Source organism: Anomalospiza imberbis, chromosome 6 (genome assembly GCF_031753505.1).
Source record: "Anomalospiza imberbis isolate Cuckoo-Finch-1a 21T00152 chromosome 6, ASM3175350v1, whole genome shotgun sequence".
Lineage (NCBI taxonomy): Eukaryota > Metazoa > Chordata > Aves > Passeriformes > Viduidae > Anomalospiza > Anomalospiza imberbis.
The window spans coordinates 59651478-59670902 of NC_089686.1; the positions used below are offsets into that span (position 1 = coordinate 59651478).

A 19425-nucleotide genomic window follows, 5' to 3' on the forward strand; every position below is an offset into this window, starting at 1 on the left:
AAGATCTGTTTCAGTTCCAGGACTGGTTATTTTCCTGTGTGAAGTCCTGGCAGCAGACCATTTTCTTAGAAGCTGTAATTTGGAACAGAGGCTTTTTTCCCCACTAATGGGAAAATCTCAAAGGTTTTGTGAAGATTATATAGGCACTTAAAGATTCAGAGGGTTGTTCCAACTGCCTGAGCTACCTGAATTTGAAGTGTTTGTTCTTAGCTTACACAAAACCAGCTGGTAGGCATGGTTGAAATTTATTTTTTTTTTAATCAGGTTTCTCTTACTGCTGATTTTCTGAACCTTTTTCTTTTTCCTGTTCTGTGACAGGAAAAAAAGATTGTAACTGATTTCTCTGTTCACTGATTTATCTATAAAAACACTTACCGTTTCTCATGAAACAGTAAATGTGAAAAATAGGCCTCTTTGCTTTTCTAGACAGTGTGTTTATTCCTAGATATGTTGAAAACACATTTGCACAATTTTGTGTTCTCTCTTAAAACCTGAATTTAGCCTCCAGCTGTCTAAGCAAAACAACCCATAAGAGAATTGCTGGACCAGAGAGATCTTGAAGCCCGTACAGAAACACATTAAGAAAGAGGCCACAAAAATAATCTATGGGCAGACAAGCCAAACAAACAATTAAGGCAGATCTAGCCTTTGAAAGTATGCCAACTATCCAGTTCAAAAATGGAAAGGATATGGCTATGATATATCCTGTTTTGCATGGATTTGGAGTAACATTTTTTTATCTTGTCTAATTCATTGTAAATATGAGACTGCAGCAAAGTACTGTCCTCAAAAAAAACACATCCTCAAAATCAGTTATGGAGTATGTCCCATGCAAATGTTCCCTGCTCCCAAATCCTTTGAGCAGCTTTCAAACTCTCATTCAAAATATTTTAATAACTATTTTTTTCCCAACTCTCCTAGCTGAGTGTGGGAACAGCAGTTTGAGGAGGAACAGGATCTACCCAGATAAAAATAAATAAGATAACAAGCATTAAATAATAATAAGCATGTAAATAAAATAACACTATAACACTTACAAGCATGTAAATGAAATAAACAACCATTTGATTAACATGGAGGAGGGCAAGACAGGCAACACCTGAAGTGCAATTTAATTCAAATTTGTGGCTCTTCCACGAAGCTGAAGAGCTGCTGCCTGTGCTGTCACAACCAAACACACCTCAAACTGCTGGAGCCATGTCTGACAATATATTTGTGCATTTTAAGTCTTTGTTTTTAAATAACTACTCTGATTGTGAAGCATCCAGCAAGCAAAAATCTCGTACAATTCCTGTGGGATGCCTCTCAGGTGAGGGGGATACTTCCCACACCCCATCCCAGATGGACACAGGGATCTTGTAGCTCTGCATCTGTAATTTGCATCCCGTTTTTCCTGACTACATCAATTCTGTGCATGTCCAGCCAGCTGTACCTGTTGGGTGGGTGGTTCTGCTTCCTGGAAAAGCAGCATTTCTTAGAGGGGTGACAATACCTTTCAAGGCTATGGACTAAATTAAAAAAAAAAAAAAAATTATGTGGCTTTTCCTTATTTAAAGCACAGCTCTCTCCATAAATGCTGCAAATAGTTCCAGTTTTCTGCAGAAACTTTGTTTTTTTCAGGTGTGGATACTCCCCCTCTGAAAGTCTCTTTTTATGCGTGCATTCTACATGGTAATGCCCCACAGAGATTTTCAAGTTGAGCTGAAATTATAGAGAAGAACTCAAAAAAACCTCAGTATCTTACAAACTTATTGAATTAAGCTTCTGGCAGCACTTGAGCTGCCCCTGCAAAGTATGGGTACATAGGGTAGCTGATACACCCTCCACTACATATGGAATTAAAAGCATTTTACTGCACCATTCCTGCTGTTTAATTTTAAAGCCTCAAATTAAAGCTTAATAAAGCCCTAATTAGGTTGCTTTATGATAAATTATTCAAGAGACATTTCACATATTCCACAGTAAACTGAATTCCCTCAGTTCTTTGGCACACAAATATCTCATTTCAAATATTTACAGAGGAACATGCCAGAAACCTAGTTCAAAGAGGTTTTGACAAATCAGAAAAGTTTTACTAAAATGTAATCCCAAACATATGGTTTTTTCAGCTCATGCAATTTCTGAGCCCAGCTGAAAATGCTAGCTAATGAAGAATGAAAAGAAAAAGCTCTAAATTTAATATGAAAATTAAATACTCTAAAGAAAGATTAAGTTTCATTTCCACCAAGGAAGAAATTTTTGTTGAGCTCCAGTGGAAGCAAGATTGGCTTCCAAGTGGTGCCAGATTTCACTGACGCAGAGCTTGACATTACAGACACAGTGAGGAAGATATAATGTTCTACAGAAAATAGGATTTAAAATCTGCTTTTGATTTGCCACTCATTTTTAACAGCCACCTTTAATCCAAACCCATATTTATATTTCCCAATATTTTATATATTTATTAAATATATATTTTTTATTAAAATGTTGTATTTATAAAATATATAAAATATATTTCTATTTCCCAAATCCAAGCCCATTTTATATTTCCCAATATAAAACTCAAGAGCTAAAAGAAACAAACAAAGCAATCAGTGGTTTTCAAAGAAAGTTTGAGAATATTTGAACTTCCGATTATTTTTTTCATTTTTTCATACTTTTTATTTTTTTAATGTGAGAAAAGTCAGGCCTCCTTAGTGTCAGCTGTTCTGGTAACAGATTATTCCACTGCAAAGTTCTCCTCTTCACTCTGCCTTGCTGCTTTATGCCCAGCAGTGCCTTCAACTCATCACTTAGTGTCAGAACACATAGCAAAATGTGTCAAAACATGTCTTCTGGAAAGAAATCCTCATATTTTATTGCAGCATCAATGATTTTATACTTCTTACAGTCACACTTGAAGTTGATAACTGCACTGGATTAAAAATGTGTTCTTAATAAACGTTCCAAGTGAGGGCTCCCAATAAGCTTTACAGTCTATTGTCAAGTAAAACTTTTTTTGTGGTCCTAATTCAGCAATGATCCAAACCCACATTAAGGAATTTTTCCCAATTTGCTGAGTTTCACTTTATTCTATAAAAGCAAGGGGCCTGGTGGTGTTGTAGCAGCAGAACAGCTACTCTATAATGGCTAATAAAAAATAGCACCTTTTCCCCCTCATCCCATCACCAACTGCACTCAGAGAAGTCTGCTTCTGGAGCAAGCTTTAATTCTCACATTATTTATTCCCTAACAGCAGGAGCCCTGTTCAGTAATTTCTGTGAAGACTGCATGAAATACATGCCCAGAAATTGGTATCTGCTGTGCCCAAAAGCCAGCACAGTGTTGCAGCTACATTTGTGAGTTGGTTGTTCGGGTGTTCCCTTTGGTCCTGAGCCTGGACTAAAGATGATGCAAGGGTTTGCTGAAAAGAAATTGAAAAGACCACACGCACAATGCATATGAAGAGGCACAAATCGGTCGTGGGCTGCAAACAGCGCCGCTGGCAGCCATGTGCAGGTGAAAATGTGTTATTAAAGGGTAAGTGGGTTTCTGAACAAACAATATTCACGCCAGGTTCCTGCTATGAATAGTATATAGGAAAAAATGGCTGTATTTAGATCACCTCTATTTTAGCATATCTTTTCTTTTATAAATGGAGTGACTGCTCAAGTTGGAAGTTGGCTTTATGAGTATAAAATTTGTTGAAAGAGTCTGACCTTTCTGGATGAGACTACAACAAACTTGTAAGCTCTGCTCTCAGTGAGCAGTTCAGACTGCCAACCTCAGTCCCATTTCTTCCATTTTTTCCATCAACTCATAGGTATTTTATGAGATTCAGGATTCAAAGACTCACATGAGAAAATAGTATTAGTTAACTCAGCAAAGCACACCACTGCTCCATTTAGGATGCCTTAGTTTAAGATGTATTTTCAAGGAAGCAGTTAGAATAAATGAAGTTCTAGAGACCCACAGAATCATTTTAGCTGGCAAAAACCTCAAAGGCCATCGAGTCCAATCAGTAACCCAGCACTGCCAAGACCACCACTAAACCATGTCCCCATCCATATGGTTTTGAAATACACCCAGAGATGGTGGCTCCACTCCCTGGGCAGCCTTTTCCAGTGCCTGATGACCCTTTTGGTGGAGAAGTTTTCCTCATACCCATAAAACTCCCTCTAACCTGTCCCCTGGATGCCCATGTGTAAAAATAAATTAGGAAATCATCATTAACTCTGATCATACTTGGCCCAAAAGCAGAAAAGGCACTTTAAAATGTTGGTTAACAAGATCTAGCCTCAGTAAGAAAACTTGTTTAACAATCTCATAGTTTTAGGTGAAGATATAAAATACCCTGGGGATGAAAACAGATGTTACTGGAGTTGCCTGAGCTGCCAGAGAAAGACCAATTTCACAAGTCAGAGAATCCACCTGACATCCAGGGCAGACCTGACACAGAACTCTGCTCAGTAAGAGAGGCTGATGGGCTGAGAGGGAATGCTATCAGCTCTGGCAGGTTCCCTTCTGTTGTCAAAAAGTTTTTTACCAGAGAGGAGCAGGCACACCCCATTCCCAGGGAGAGAGCAGCATCTAGGAGAAGCAGTTTTGGCAGATGCCTGCCAAAGGAGAAGGGGTACAAAATGCAACTTGCAGGCAGTAGCTCTTCAGCCAGAACTGCTGGGGACACAACGTGCTCACAGCTCCATGGAGTTTGTCCTGCCTTTTCTGTCAAACAGCTTCAGAGGAACTCGAGTCAAAGGAAGGGCCCCAAACTAAGGAATAAAAGGAACTGTTCCCAAAAAGTTGCACTCCAGCTTAGCTACACAGAAATTAATACCAGTGTTCACACAGGACTGGAGATCAGGGTCTCTGATAAATAAAGTGCTAAGCTTGAAAAGTATTCATAATATAGATTATTCTGCAGTCTCTATTAACAAGCAATTTAAATATATAGGTTATATTTAAAATATGTGATACATTCATCACTCTTCTTTAGTTATTCTTTTCCAGAGGGTTTGGACAGGTTTCAATAGAGGGAAGTACAGATCCACTACTTGGCTGGATGTTTAAAACACATATTCTCTGTCTCATTTGTAGTCCTTATGAAACCAAGACATACAACTAGAAAAACTCTCCAATTTCCCGACAAAGAAAATACCCTTCTTACAGGAATTTGCTATTAGTAATTTTTTCCCTTTTTATTTTCCTTCAACTTGTCTCTTACTGTCTTTTCTCCTTCTTCTGTTGTTTCTGTTTATATGGTGACATAACTCCCCCAGAGAGCAGGAAAAAAACAAGATTTGTACTAGATGTGGAAAAGGGTGTGCTAGTCTTCCATAGCAGGGCATAATAGGAAAAATTCTAGGATACAGGCAAGATCTTTCTGAAAATTATAGCTACTATTACAGCTAGCCCTCCCTCCTTTTTCAGCTTCCTGGCAAAGTGATAGTTTTTGCCTTGGATCACATGAAATTGAACTGTGCTTTCTCCTTCCCAAAATACAACATCAAGCTCTCCTTATTAACAATAGAGATCAGAGTTATAATAAAATAAAATGAGATACTGAACCTTAATAAGGTATAATTTGGCAGAAACAAACTATTTTGAGGTCATCTGCATAAATAAAATGGAGCAATTACCTAAATTTAGCTTTAGCATTAGGTGAATTACACCAGTATTAAATTTAATCATATTCATGGTCTCTGTATTCCTTTCCCAAGCCAGAGGTGGAAGCTGCAGTGCATTTGAGGTGTGTTACTTCATACCTCATTAAAACAAAATAGCTTCCAGCTACTGAAACCCACATTTGCATTATTCCCAAAATTGCATTCTATCATAATGACATTTGAAGTGAACTCAGAAAGAATTGCTACTGTTGGAATGAGCTGCCTTCTCCTATAAAGGAGAGACTGCCACAAGCATAATTAATCTCCAAGTACATCAGACAATATTTCTCCTATTTACTGGTAGTATTAATGAGATCTGGTGTAGATTAAATTGGTGAAATTGGGAATAGCAGGTTCACACAGCAAAGTATTCGTGTGTTCCAGGAGATTTCAACAGACTGAACAACAACTACCTCCAGAATGTAATTATGCAAATATTTTATTCTTTTCATTTAGTTTAAGTTAACTCTATATTCAGCATGCTCTCAAGAGCAAGAAGTCAGATGTGAAATGTAATTTTTCCTTATATCAATCCTGTTGTCTTTGAATCTCTGTTTGATGATAAGAGACGGAATTATTTGACACTTGTTTGCCATCTTTTAAATCCATTTACTTTTGTGTGAGGAGAAAAGCAAGCTGTCCATCATCCCAGCAGCAGCAGCAGACACAATATTGATGCAGTTTCATGTCACCTGGAAGCAGCATTGGCCATAAAGGTAACTACTTCTCTGTCACTCAGTAAACTGGAAGCCAAAAAGTGATGATTGGGAGAGTTTCATATAGAAGGAGACTAAAGCAGTGAAAACAACAGAATATGGTGTTTCTTTTACTGTTCAGGGGTTACTGATGATGCCTCAAGTTTTAGCTTTTGTATTTTTCACATTCTGTGATGCTTCAGTGTGCACTTCTGAGCTTCACACGAGGGGATGGTGAGCTCTCTGCACAGAGCAGGGAGACAAAACAATTCCTGCTCCAGCTGGAGACCAAGGACAAATGATCCAAATCTCAGCCCAAGAGCACAAACAACGTGGGCTGGAGAGAGAAAAACAAGCAGGATGGGACTGCATGGGCTAAAGCTGGAATGGGACAGTGAACTCCAGTGTGCCCATGGAGCAGAGCTGATCACAGTGAGAGCCCCCGGGAGCGCTCGTGCATTTTGGGACCATTTGGGTTCATCTTGGGTGCAGCCCTGGCTGGGCTCTGGTGCTGCCCAAGGTGGATCCATGGAGGAGATCCTTTAATAAATCCCTGCTTTATTCTTCAGCTCTGCCCAGCCTCTGCTCTAGGCCAGCCTTCACCAGGCATCACTGACTTGGCTCCCCCATTTCAGTGGAGCTCCCACTGAATTCTACAGTCACAGAAAATATCTCTGAAAAAGGTCTTAGAAGCCATTTATTATTTCAGCCCCATTTCAAGGCAAATGTGTCATGTGCAAGTCCTTCCTAACTGGTATTTATCTAACCTGACTTTAAAACCTCTGAGAAATAAGGTTCAAAAATCTACCTTGCTGTTGCACCATTAGTGAGATGCTAATGATTAGATGCCTCCCTTTTGCTTTCATTTAAGCTTAGCAATTCTTGTTCTGTCAATCACGTGGAAAACAAATTATGTCCTTCTGCTAAATAATTCCAGGTCATTAAGGCCTAAAATGTATGGGTTTCTAATCTTTTGGGCTCACTCTTTAGCTCTTTTAAGATGGGAATTCTTTTCCTTTTTTTTATGTACACCAAGACAGACATAGCAGCTGAACTGCTGAGCAAAGCAGAGACATTATTTTACACATCATCTAGGCTACAGTCATTTTCAAATACAACCCAGCATGGCTCCTGTTCTTCTTGCAATAATTTAAAACTGTAGAGTCACATTCAATTTGCAAACCACTGTAGCACCAAAACCCTTTTGTGGAGAACTGGCACTAACCAATTTGTTTTCCCACTCTTGTTTGTGGTATAGGACAGCACCTATACCACAAACCTATACCACCTATACTCTTGCAGGTGTTATTCTCTAAACTAACACTAGTTTCAAAATTATGACTTCAACTTGTAAAAACCATTTTTTCTGTACAAATGCTATTCTCCAGCACATCTGTACACCCTCTCAACATCCATAAGGGGAAAACGTTTTCAACAAACTCTCCACTCCACTGCAAGCAAAAGAAAACACATGAAATAGCAGAGGTTTGGACATTCAGATGAGCATGGTCAGGGATCTGATCTCAGATCCTCTGCCAAGCCATGGTCACATACTCAGCAAGCAAGGATGGGCAACATTCCTCCCAAAAATGCTTGCTGTCATCTGGGAAAATAGGGATAAACAATTCACGTTAATTTTGAGGAACCTTTCTGGTATAGACACAAAATTATACATACAAGACAATGTTTATTAATTATATGCCATAAAATTATGTTTATATAATAAAGCACAAAATCACTGCAATGCCATCTGGACCGAGCTGGGGAAGAAACATTGAAGTTGTGACGGAAATAGACTGAGATTTTAAATTAATTTTAAAAAATCAGGTTACAGCCTCAGCTCGAGCATTTGAATCAGAAAACCACATTACTGTCAGATATTCTCATTCCACATTTTGAGAGGACTTTGAGGTCATGTTCTGAGCTCAGGAAAACACTGCATTGGAGGTTGAAATCCACCTCTGTGTGGCTGACTAAACAGCATCTGTGTGACCACTGGACTAAAGTGCTCCCTGAACGAGCATGATTTAAAGGGGTTTGCTTAGCAGAGATCCATACAAATAAAATGCAGAGGGAATCAAGACACAATGACTTTCCTGCTGTCAGAAGCAGCACAGAATTACAGAACGATTATCTGCCAAAGGCTGAACATATGAACACAACTGAGCTCCTGGTTTTCCTTCACAGCGTGACAAAACCTAATGATCCTTCAGTGCTTTTGCCTTACACTGTTATCTTTCCAATAAATAGTGTGAACTTGTTTCTTCTCACACCCCAAGTAATCACTTATGACAATTTATTTGGAATGACAAGTTGGTTTTATTTCTCCAGTTCCTCTGCAGGAGATGTACTGGAACATCTTTATCTCACTGAGTCATGTCCAAAAAAGTACAAAATTGAAGAACCAGGGTACAAGAGCTTTCCAATTGTCTGAAGCATTTATCCTCTCAGGGAAGTTCTGGAGAACTCACACATCAAGTCTGACAGCAATGGCAAGATTTGTGGTGTTTGGGAACTTTTCATAAGGAAAGTTTTAAAGTTCAGGCACTTGCAGTGAGGCGGCTGTAACTGAAGTATTGTTAAATATTAAAGTAAAAGAAAAAGAAGCAGCTAAGGAAACCTCAGGCTAAAGCAAAGGAGCACTACTGTTATATAAAACAATTTTGAACTTGCTCCTCTGTGGTGGGTTGGCATTGTCTGGCTGCCAGACATGCAGCCAGCACTTCCTCACTCTACCTCCCTCCTCTACTGGAAGGGGAAAAAAATAAGATGAGAAATCTTGTGGGTGAAGCTAAAGGTGTAGATATCACACAGAAGTTACTGTCGTGGGCAAAGTGACTTGGGGGAAATTTAATGCATTGACAATGGCACAAAATTAAGATAGCACACCCCCTTTACTGCTACGCAGAGTCGAATCTGCTGGCATTCCCTAGGAGCTGTTCTGACCACTTAAAAGATTTTCCTCCTTCTGCCATGAAGGAGATCAGAATAAAAATTCTCTTCCTGATCTTACAGATCAGAAATTCCCTAAATGCTGTTCTGTTCAACAGGCATGGATTTAATTTTGAATGTGCTGGGCTGTGCTCACATAAAATGCATTTATTTCTGCCCCTGATTCTACACAGGGGCTCCCTCCCCTAAAACCATTGCCACACAATGTCTACATACAAATCAGCCATGAAGGGATGTGAGAATCACTTTTAGTGGATATAAATTTAACAGCAAAGAGTGAACCTCGTGCTCATTTCCCACAGGCAGTGGGGAAGGCTGAAGGACTTACACGCTGTGTTAAAGACACTGTAAGACCTGCATTTATCCATGCTCTTCAGAGAATGCTTCCCCAAAGATTACAGCAGTGAGGAAGATGTATCCCATTCTTGTAAAATCATGATGCTACAGAGGGCAGCCCATGCCATGCTGGCCAGAGCAAACGTGCCAGTGCATTTTGTATTTCATCACCAAGTGTGGGGACGGGAAATAGTGAGGTACAGGACAGCTTCTGCTTTACTCCACTTGTTTTCCATAAATTATGGAAATGTGGCACAGAACCGTGAGCTGTACAGGAGACGCTGCACTTGGCAAGTGGAACCTGTCTGTGATCAGTGGCTGGGCTTGTTGCTCGGGCTCAGCCATCAGTTCTGCTACATTTGAGGAGTTGATTTTCAGACAGCAGTGTTCCTTTGCTGGGGTACTGAACTCTAAAACAACCTTTATTGAAATGGAACACGGCACAAAACGAAAAGAAAAATGAATTGTTACAGTAACTAACTCAGAGTTCTTCTTCTCATAGAGTTGAAAAAGTGAACTGTATTTAAGAGCTGTAGTTGAGCAGAAATCATTCCCACACAATTACCCATTAATTTTATTATTACATTTTATTACATTATCTGCAATTACAGTACTCTGCTTAGATAAAGCAAAATAAGATGCTGAGGATATATAAGTAAAGATGCCAACAGCTGCAGGAATTCAGTCTCAGCTAGGCTTTGTCTTGCACTATTGACAGTCTACTACTACAAGTAAGAACTCAAAATGCTGGGATTAGCCAAACACTGATATCTTCAGCTCTCTGTAGTATTAACAAAGAGAAGACCAAAGTTACATTTATTCTTAAAAATTAAAACTTTGATATTCTAAAATGCGTTTACCAATTGGTCTACCAAGACCAGGAAACCATGTAGAAGTCTTTAAAAATCAACACCTAGTGGAAGAGTCTTTCATTTTTAATGGAAAAAATGTAAGTATATCCTGTAACCATATTTTACTCATCTTTTCCCAACTAAACAAATTGATTTAATCTTTAGATAACATTATTTATAGCAGGGGTGAAACAAGATTTGCTTTCTCTTTCCTCCCCTTCCCCCATTAAAAAAAAAAAAAAAAAGACAAGCAAACAAAAATGATAATATTGATTTGGCAGAATTTCTGCTATCTTTTCATTTCTGGACCTAACACAAAATATTTTATCTTATCTAGTATTACATATTCCATGAAAAAGTAGAACAATTCAAATCTTTAACCGAGTATAACAGATAATCTAGCCCACTGAGACTAGAAAGAATTTAATTTAGCATATTGCAGGAAAGCAATATTTTCTTTGTCAAGGTCACAGAATGCTTACACTGAGACAATGCAAAGTTCTACTAAGTAACAATGCAGAGCTGAGCTTTTCCCTAGGGACTTTTCAGATGGATTTTGCCTTAGGGTGAGGGGCACATAGCCAATGAACAATAATCAGAAAATGCAGGAGAAAGGGTGCTAAGCTTTTGTACCAACAGAAAGACAAAGGAGAGAAAGTTGGCTACTCAGGTGAGGAATCAAGAACACACTCATAATAATTTTTTCTAATGATTATACATCCAGTAAAAAAGCAAAAGGAGAGCTGTACTCAAAAAACTCTCTTTAATGCATCACTACCAGATTGGCTCTGTGGTTTTTGGTAAAAGGAGAGAGACACCACAGGGATGAACTCCAAGCATCAGTCAGTCCTTGGAGAAATCCTTCCTCATTGACTGGGAAAGCTACTCACACAAACACCTTTAAACTGCTCATCTCATTCAAAATAAGACAAAAGTTGCAAAAGAGTTACCATTCTTGAAAAAGATCCATATTTAGCAGTTTGCCTGTCCATATTAAGAAGGCTATATTGTACACAAATAGTAAGCTACTCCTAATGTAAAGAAATGTTATTCTAGTTATATCAAAACTCTAGCTCTGGTCTAAGAAAAACCATCTTTGAAGACCTGGACGAGCAAAAAATTGTATTTTTAGAAAAACAGAAGCTATAAGCTAGAAATAAACAGCATCTTGAGGTTCATAGAGTGGATTGGATAAACTCAACAGGAAGAGGCAGGCAGAGAAGGCAGGGGACAAAACACCTGACTTGGCTGACATCCAGACACCCCCATCTGCCCTTCACCTGCCTCCACACACACACTTTGCTTCTTATTCCTGTCCAGAAGTCTGACCCTGAAAAGAGAAACCTCAAGGCTTTAAGCCACCCTGCAGCTCTACTTTTATGAGTGGATTATTCTCAGTAATCAATTGGCTTTGTTCTACCCTGGGTGATATCAGTCTGGAAAAGTTTCTCTCCTTGGAGGCTAAGCTGGAAAATCAATTTCCCTGAGTTCTAAGCAGGACAGTAGGAGCTGGAAGAGAAAGGAGATGCAGGATAATCTTTCCATCCTGGGGTGACCGCTGCAGCCTGGCTTTTACGTGATTTGTGGCACAGAGCCTGGCCAACAGGGATTTTATCCAATTCAGTTGCTGAGTGCTGAAGCTGAGATCCACCACGAGAATCTAAAACTCTACAGAGCTTGTTCTCCACTCCTCCTGATGCTCATTGTTTCTATCAATGTCTGTGGACAACTCAAACTTTAAGGAAGAGGCAGAAGGTGGGAATCAGATTCCCTGGTCACAGCAGGTTCAGCTTTCCCTGCAGCCTGTGCCAAGGGAAACAGCAAAACCCACATTCTGACTGTTTAGAGGTATTTCCAGAAAAAATCAATCCACAAATCACCAGGAAGAAAATTTAGCAGGAGGCTCTGGGATAGGAAGCAAGGCCTGAGAGGAATAACAAAGCCAAATCAGTACACAGGGAAACGAGGAGCAGTGCAAAGCAGCACAGTGACAGAACAAGGATTTACAGATTAACATTCTCCAAACTCACTGATCTTTTACATGAAGGAAGCCCCTGAACTCAAGGTTTCAAGGGCAATGGTTACAGACAACTCTAAAGTATGAGAGTACATTAGAAAACTGAGACTCTACTCTGAAACAAGCAGAAGCTCATTACTTTATTTATGGCAAGTAAATTTATCCCAGGATTATTCTCCTGGATAGCTCAATTTTTCTTTCTTTCTAAAAGTAGCAGCATTTAACAAAAAGGGAGTGCTCACATGCACACACATACAAATGGAGACAGGCAGCTTTATTTGGAGTCTTTTCAGGCTGGTTTGTACGAGTTCTGCCTGTTAACTTTGGCTATTTTGATTTTACTCACACAGCAGGGATGTGGTCATTCATATTAACACCAGCACCAGGCAAGCTGGGGTTCAGGTCCCATTCAGAAAGAGTGACAAGGGGACACTGTCATTCCCACAAAAGTGGCACTAAAATCTAAACATGAGATGGAAAATGTTATGTAAGCAAAACCACCAGCACAGAATCCAGTCTAGACAACAACAAAATACATGGAAAAAAGTCCAAACTGGGCTTTTTCTCTCCCCTGGCTCCACCACTGAGGAAACTGCAGTTTTCTGGTGCCAGAACACCATTATCACTTCTAATGCTGTCCTTAAAACTGCCTTGCATCAATTGCACATGTGCCACCATCACTGGCCAGAAATCCCTGATAACTGGCTTCCCTGTGCCTTTGAAGGGGAAGGAGAAAACCCCTTTCTTGAAACTGTACACAACCAAACCTTAAAATGCCTCCTCCCAGCATTGCAGCCATGGCACCACCCTCCACTGACTCCTGTTTGAGTGGCTCTGCCATGTCCTTGTGGGAAGAGCCACATGGAATTAATTTTATTTTCTTTGCACAGGCTCCTTTTGAGCACTAGAACACTGTGAAGGGTTTAAGTGACTGATCAGGCACTTTGTTTGTGCTTGGCGAAAGAAAAAAGCTCAGATTCCTTCCCACCATCAATTTTCCTGACAGCCTGTCTTCCTTCTGTGTTATCTCTTTCAGCCTTTTATGAGGAAGGCTTCAGTGAAAGATGTTTCAGTTAAAGGTCTGCTGTCACTGCAAGACTATCCAAAAGAAAAGCATCACCTGGGGCCCATATAGAGCCTAAAAATATTACTGGAGGCTCTTGGGTTGCTTCCTTTGTGAGCAGATATGGGGGAAAAATACGTATATCAAGACCTTTTTTTCCCCCCTTTAATAATTCTGCCTAGCCTGAAAAATATTTTTTCACCCTGCACTGATATCAAATGAACATGATTCTGTGATTGAAGCAAGCAGGCTCGGCTTGCAGCAACAAGGATGCTTTTAATAGACTCCTGATGGAATTCCTATTCATTTCTTCTCCCTTATTTGTGATAAAACATTTAGCTCTCAGTCTCCATTAATCTGAAACTTGGTGCTCTGAGCCAGCTTTTACAGCATGCCCACGTTCCTGGCTCTGCAAAGCAGTGTGACCCAGCACAACAGAGAATTTGGGGCCTCTCCTAAAAGCCAAAGGTATTGCCTGAATTCAAGTTGACGTTTTGTCACAAAATAGACTATACTGATGTTAACAAGAACAGTTAATTGACCCAAAAAATCCTTGCTGCATGATCAGATGTTGTGATGAATGGCAAGATTTGGGGGATATTTTTTTCATACTTGCTAGTAGGAAAATTGAAGAAATAAGGTGGATTTCTGTCTTGTTTATTCTGATAGATATGGAAAGCAACAGGGTTGGAAATTGTTTAATTTTTTTAAATAGGGTGTATTTCTGAAGATGTTTATTTGTTCAATCCTTCTTCCACAAATTACTAAAATATTCAGATTTGTGCCCCTAATATTACTATTAATATTACTAAAATATTCAGATAATGTGCAAACACTTCTGCCTCTCATTTCAGCAAATTCCCAGCCAAAACCAAACAACAATTATTTGAAATTATGCCTAAAAAATCTTTTTGGCTCCTTGGATTCCAGTGAGACGTTTTCACTGATAATTTCATTGTATTATTTCTTTTGACACCTTCCAGACAAGGCTGAGTGGGCAGCACCTGTTCTACCAACTTATGTTCTAAACCTTCAGTTTTTCAGTCCTTCTGTGTTTCAGCAAGGAGCAAAAAGTGCAACTCAAAATTAATTTATTTAAAAAAAAATCAAAAAAGATTAAATCATTTCTTCTGCCCTTTCATAGATCACTTTTGTCAGGTATTTAAGATAATAATGAATTGCACACAGACATTCCCCCATATTCAAGAGGGGACCACAGACCTTCTCAATAGACCCTTCACCCTTTAAGATGCATTTCTCCATCTCAAACAATGCTCTGCAATCTCCCCTTCCTTCACTCACCACAGACAGCTTCAATTATAAAACCTGCTGAGATAAGGTCTCTGCTTCATGAGACTAATGAACACTTGAAATGATGCACTGAACTAATGGGTATTGAATACAGAATAGCTATTTGTTGTGGGAATTTCATCACCTCTTATTCCTTGGATGTTATTTTCAAAATGCAGTAGCTTGCAATGGAAAACTATTGATATAATAAAAAATTTAACTCTCTAGAAACCAGCCTGAAGTATTCATTTAAATTAGTAAAATATAAAAGTGTAAATTCATTTAAAATGTTTGTTTTATGGTATTATATTTGAAGAAGTTACTTCGAAATGTGGATTTTCAATTCAGATGATATTCATGTAAAAATTGTTTGGACAAAATAATTTTCTTATTTTTAGCAATTTATCATCAAAATAAAACTCTGCAGTAGGAGGGTGATACCTCAAATTTTAAAAAAGGGTATAAAAAACTGCACAGGAAGAAGGTTCAGTTGGTCAGCTGGAAATGGGCTAAGCCAGGGATGCCAACACATCAAAACTGACTCCTTTGTGCTATTTTTAAAAGTTTTTTTTAAGTTCTGCCCCCTCCAGCAACAAACAGTCACATAATATGAAAACAAAAGCCTCTTAAGCTGTGAAATAAGTTTAGAAAATATTTCATACTTTAAAAAAAAAAAAAAAACTTCTAATTTCCAACCTGTTTTCTGAAATGGCAAAGCTGGAATTTTTTTCTTTAAAAACCAAAATCAGCTGGAAGTTCGTTTCAATTCAATTGAATCCTTCAATCTGGCCAACAACAGAGTCACCCTCAGCACCTCATGTTGTCTCCTCTGCCACTACAAATACACAAAGCAAGAGATCTGGCAGACTTACTTGCATCTGAAGCAAATTAATTTCTCATTTTTAAATTTTCAGCTTTTGATAACCCCCTGAAAAGGATTTAAATGTCCTGTGTAATTCTCTCTGAAAGAGGAAGAAAAATGCTGGGTTTTTTTTTGTTTCTAAGTTATCTTGGCAGCTGGCAGAATTCAAGTCACCTGTCAGGAGCTCTAATTTTTACATTTGTTTTCAGCAATTTTTTAAAATCACTGCAAGCTGTAATAAAGTTGAAGCAAACAACTGTTGCCAAGTACAAAATTGCTCTCTATTTGCAGAATTCTGCTACAGCGCAGAACCAGAGCCTGGCACAGCTGCCTGGCAAGTCTTTGCACTAGAAATGGTCCTCGAAAGTGTTCCACAGGAAACACTTGAGCCCTGTGCATCCTTCTGACCAGGTGCAGGGGTGCTCAGGCATCACTGCATTACAGAGTCATGCAGAATCTCCAAAAAAATTCACCTCAGCAGCACGAGATGACACTGAAATGTCTCCTACAAGTGGAAGACAAACACTGGTAGGGCTGGAAATGGCAGCTGCACTCCTCAGGTTTAAGCAACGTTTTAAAATGGATCTGCCCATGAATGAGTTAAAAATCAAAAGTATTTCATCATATGCAGTTTTGGGTATGTTTTTTTTTCCTTGCATAGACAGAAATTCTTTGAGTACAGCAATATATGATGTAAGAAATCACAGAAATGGGGTGGAGAGAGACTACCAAAATCTCAAGAGGAGCGGGAGACTGAGATAACTGTGATGACCAACTGAGATATTTTACTCATGCCTGGGCAAAAAAAAAAAAAATCATTAGATTCTTTAGTTACCTTCTATAGCACCCTATAGTGGGGTTATGAGGAAATGCCTGGAGTCAGGAACACACCTGAAAGAGGTCCCAGAAACAGACTGGCTGTGAAGAAAAGGATTCTTTTTTCCTCAAGCACAGAGAAAATGTTCTTGAGTCATCTCCAAGCACAACTCGTGTGGTGATCTTGAACTGATGTCTCCACTGTAAGAATTTCCCAAGCAGGTAAAACCACCCTCCTACCCTGAACCAACCTACCTGCAGAGCAGGTGGGGCACAGATTGGCTAAAATCTGCTCCTGTGGAGCAGTTCAGAGGCGAAATCAGCCACCACTCCACTGTGATTTCTCCCAGTGCAGGAGGGGATCCTCCACAGGTTTATTGGCTGCTCGTGCACTTCAAACAAACAGTGCCACGAGGGAAAAAATGGTGGCTGACTGAATATTTTGGGGAAAAACTGACCAAAACAAGCCTGGTTCTGAGGTGTTTGTCACTGTAGAGCTGGCAGGGTTGTAAAACTGAAGAAGGGATGGCTCACACGTGCTCATCAAGGCAATTTGTTACTCTACTGAATCTTACATTGTGACTGGGAGGACACACAGATCTCCTTACTGCAGGAGCATGTTGGTACATAAATTTAATCTGGCATGACTGCAAACCTGGGGAACTCAGGTGAATCCAGGTGATGCCCTAGAACTGCTATGCAATTTTTTTATTGATGTTTTTGGGCAGGAAAGGAGATTTATGCATCTCTATATGAGTAGGTGTTATCCCCAGCTGCTAAGTCAGAGCCTTTTAACACATTTATTTCAATGTTTTCTGAAATCTCTTTTCAATAGTAATAGTTTCTCAGTTGATATTCTTCCTGGCTGTTTGAAATTTAAATAAATCTAGCAAGCTGAGCAAATATCTGAGGTGTGCCTGCCCTTTGTCTGGAAAAAGGATTTCTCATTCTGTGTATCACTCACAAATCACTGCAGAGCTCACACAAAGTCAAAATCCAGGCTTATCACAGTGAAGGTGAAGCAGATTTGGTTTTGATTAGAAGTCAGATACAGACCCACCTTCAGTGCCCTGGGTTAACAACAGCAAAGTCACACATTCAGGAGTCAGGAGATTATGGAGCACCTTCGGCTTCTACTTGGATCCAAAGTTATTCAAGGTATAAAGCAAATTACTGTATTGGATCAAAGAGGGGAAATTAGGAAAGAAGCGCATTCCCTCATCTAAATTATCTAATATCTGTACAGGGTGCTACATGCTCAGGAATCCAAATGCCTTGGCTGTCAAACACAAGGGGGAAAAGTAAACATTTCACAGTAGGAATTTCTGTGATTGCACTGAACTGCTGCCAGTGGATGATTCTTCCCTGGGTACACCCATATGAGCAGTGGGTCACCATTGTTTCACTCAGTACTTCACCCAAGCTTTCCCAGTGCCTGCTCTCCAAGATTATTACTACAAGAGAAGAGAAAATAATTTTTCAAAAGAGTTTTGTTAAATTTAAAGTGATTTTCATGATGTCTCAGGTGCATCTGTAAAACTATTCTAAATTTTCCAATCATTTTCATAGACACATCAATTTTAACTTTTGTTCTTTTAATAGTACAGATCTCTAAATCTAGTTACTCAGCTTATACAACTCAGCATGATTCCAATGAGAAATAGCTTAGAAGGACCAGAAATATTTTTCTTTAAAAACCAGAAATTGTTTCTTGCAAGACAACCTAGTTTATAAGCTGAGGAAAAGCAGACTGAGGAAATGTAAGAAAATAGCAATTTTAAAAAAACAGAGCAAAACAACACAATTTTTAAGAAGTATTTCCATTAGTTTCCAAACCAGCAGCTCAGTATATTGAAAAATGTGTGTTTTTGTCAGTGGCAAAGAGCCAGAAATTATGATCATAGGGTATTCCTGATTCAGAATAATAACAGAGATGTCTGATAGTAACAGAATGTCTTCCACAAAAATCAGAGGAATAACACAGCCACAAGCTACTGGCAAAACAAGGGCATAAGAAATACAAAATAGCATATGAGAAATTAGATAAATAAAAAAAAAAAATCTTCCAAACCATTCTCAATTGTGTTTGCATGGACATCTCCATAATCCTAATAAATGAATTATTTCAGAGAAACATACACCTTGCTGCACTTTATCTTAGTTACCAGCATCAGAACTTATGAGCAGGCTGTTCTAAACATGTAAGGAATGTGGCTTTCACTCACCAATAAAGGCAAAATCCAAAATTGAACTGCACTACTGCACTTCTGTATCCATCTTCTTAAGTGGAGTCTCTAAAACCTGCATTTTCAAATCAAAGAATGAAACAAAGAGGAGATTACAAAGAAAGCATTGCACCCTCACTGCAATAAAGCCATTTTTACTAGGAATTATGTATTATTCATAATGAATCAAAAGGTTATGACAAGTAAGTGGCATTACAAATAAAAAACAAAAAAAATACAACCAAAAGCAAGTGTTTGGATTTGTTTATAATCATACCTTCAGCAGAAATCTACTGAATTTAGAAAGGAAAAAGTGGTATGAAAGCATAAAGAAAGTGGAAGCAATTATTTAAATATTGAGCTGCAAGAAAAGGTTTTCTTTAAACAGCTAAAGAAAAACTGGATCTCTTTAAATGAGCAACTCAGTAAGGTGGAGCCATTAACACATTGCATTTGTTTTCTGAATGCTACACAGATAAGATTCATAATCTTAAAAAAAACCAAACAAACAACCCCTCAATATCCATCAGGAGAGGTGGAAACTCTCGATTCATTTTGTCCCCACAATTTTATCTCTACAACCAAGAGATGGCAAGAGCCGTCGCTGCCTTCTGCGGGCTCATTCACACTCCACACTCAGAGCTTTTCCCACCCATCCTTCCTTCTGCCACGTTAAACATTTAGGTTGCAA

General features: G+C 38.9%; 1 long non-coding RNA gene across 3 annotated transcripts in view; it reads right to left on the reverse strand.

The window, feature by feature from the left end:
* The window catches only part of LOC137476434 (uncharacterized), an 87363-nt gene that overhangs the window by 36211 nt on the left and 31727 nt on the right, over positions 1–19425 (reverse strand). For all 3 annotated transcript variants that reach the window (XR_011000377.1, XR_011000376.1, XR_011000378.1), the window contains one exon: positions 18735–18810. This is a non-coding gene — a long non-coding RNA (uncharacterized lncRNA). The remainder of the gene's footprint in view (positions 1–18734; positions 18811–19425) is intronic.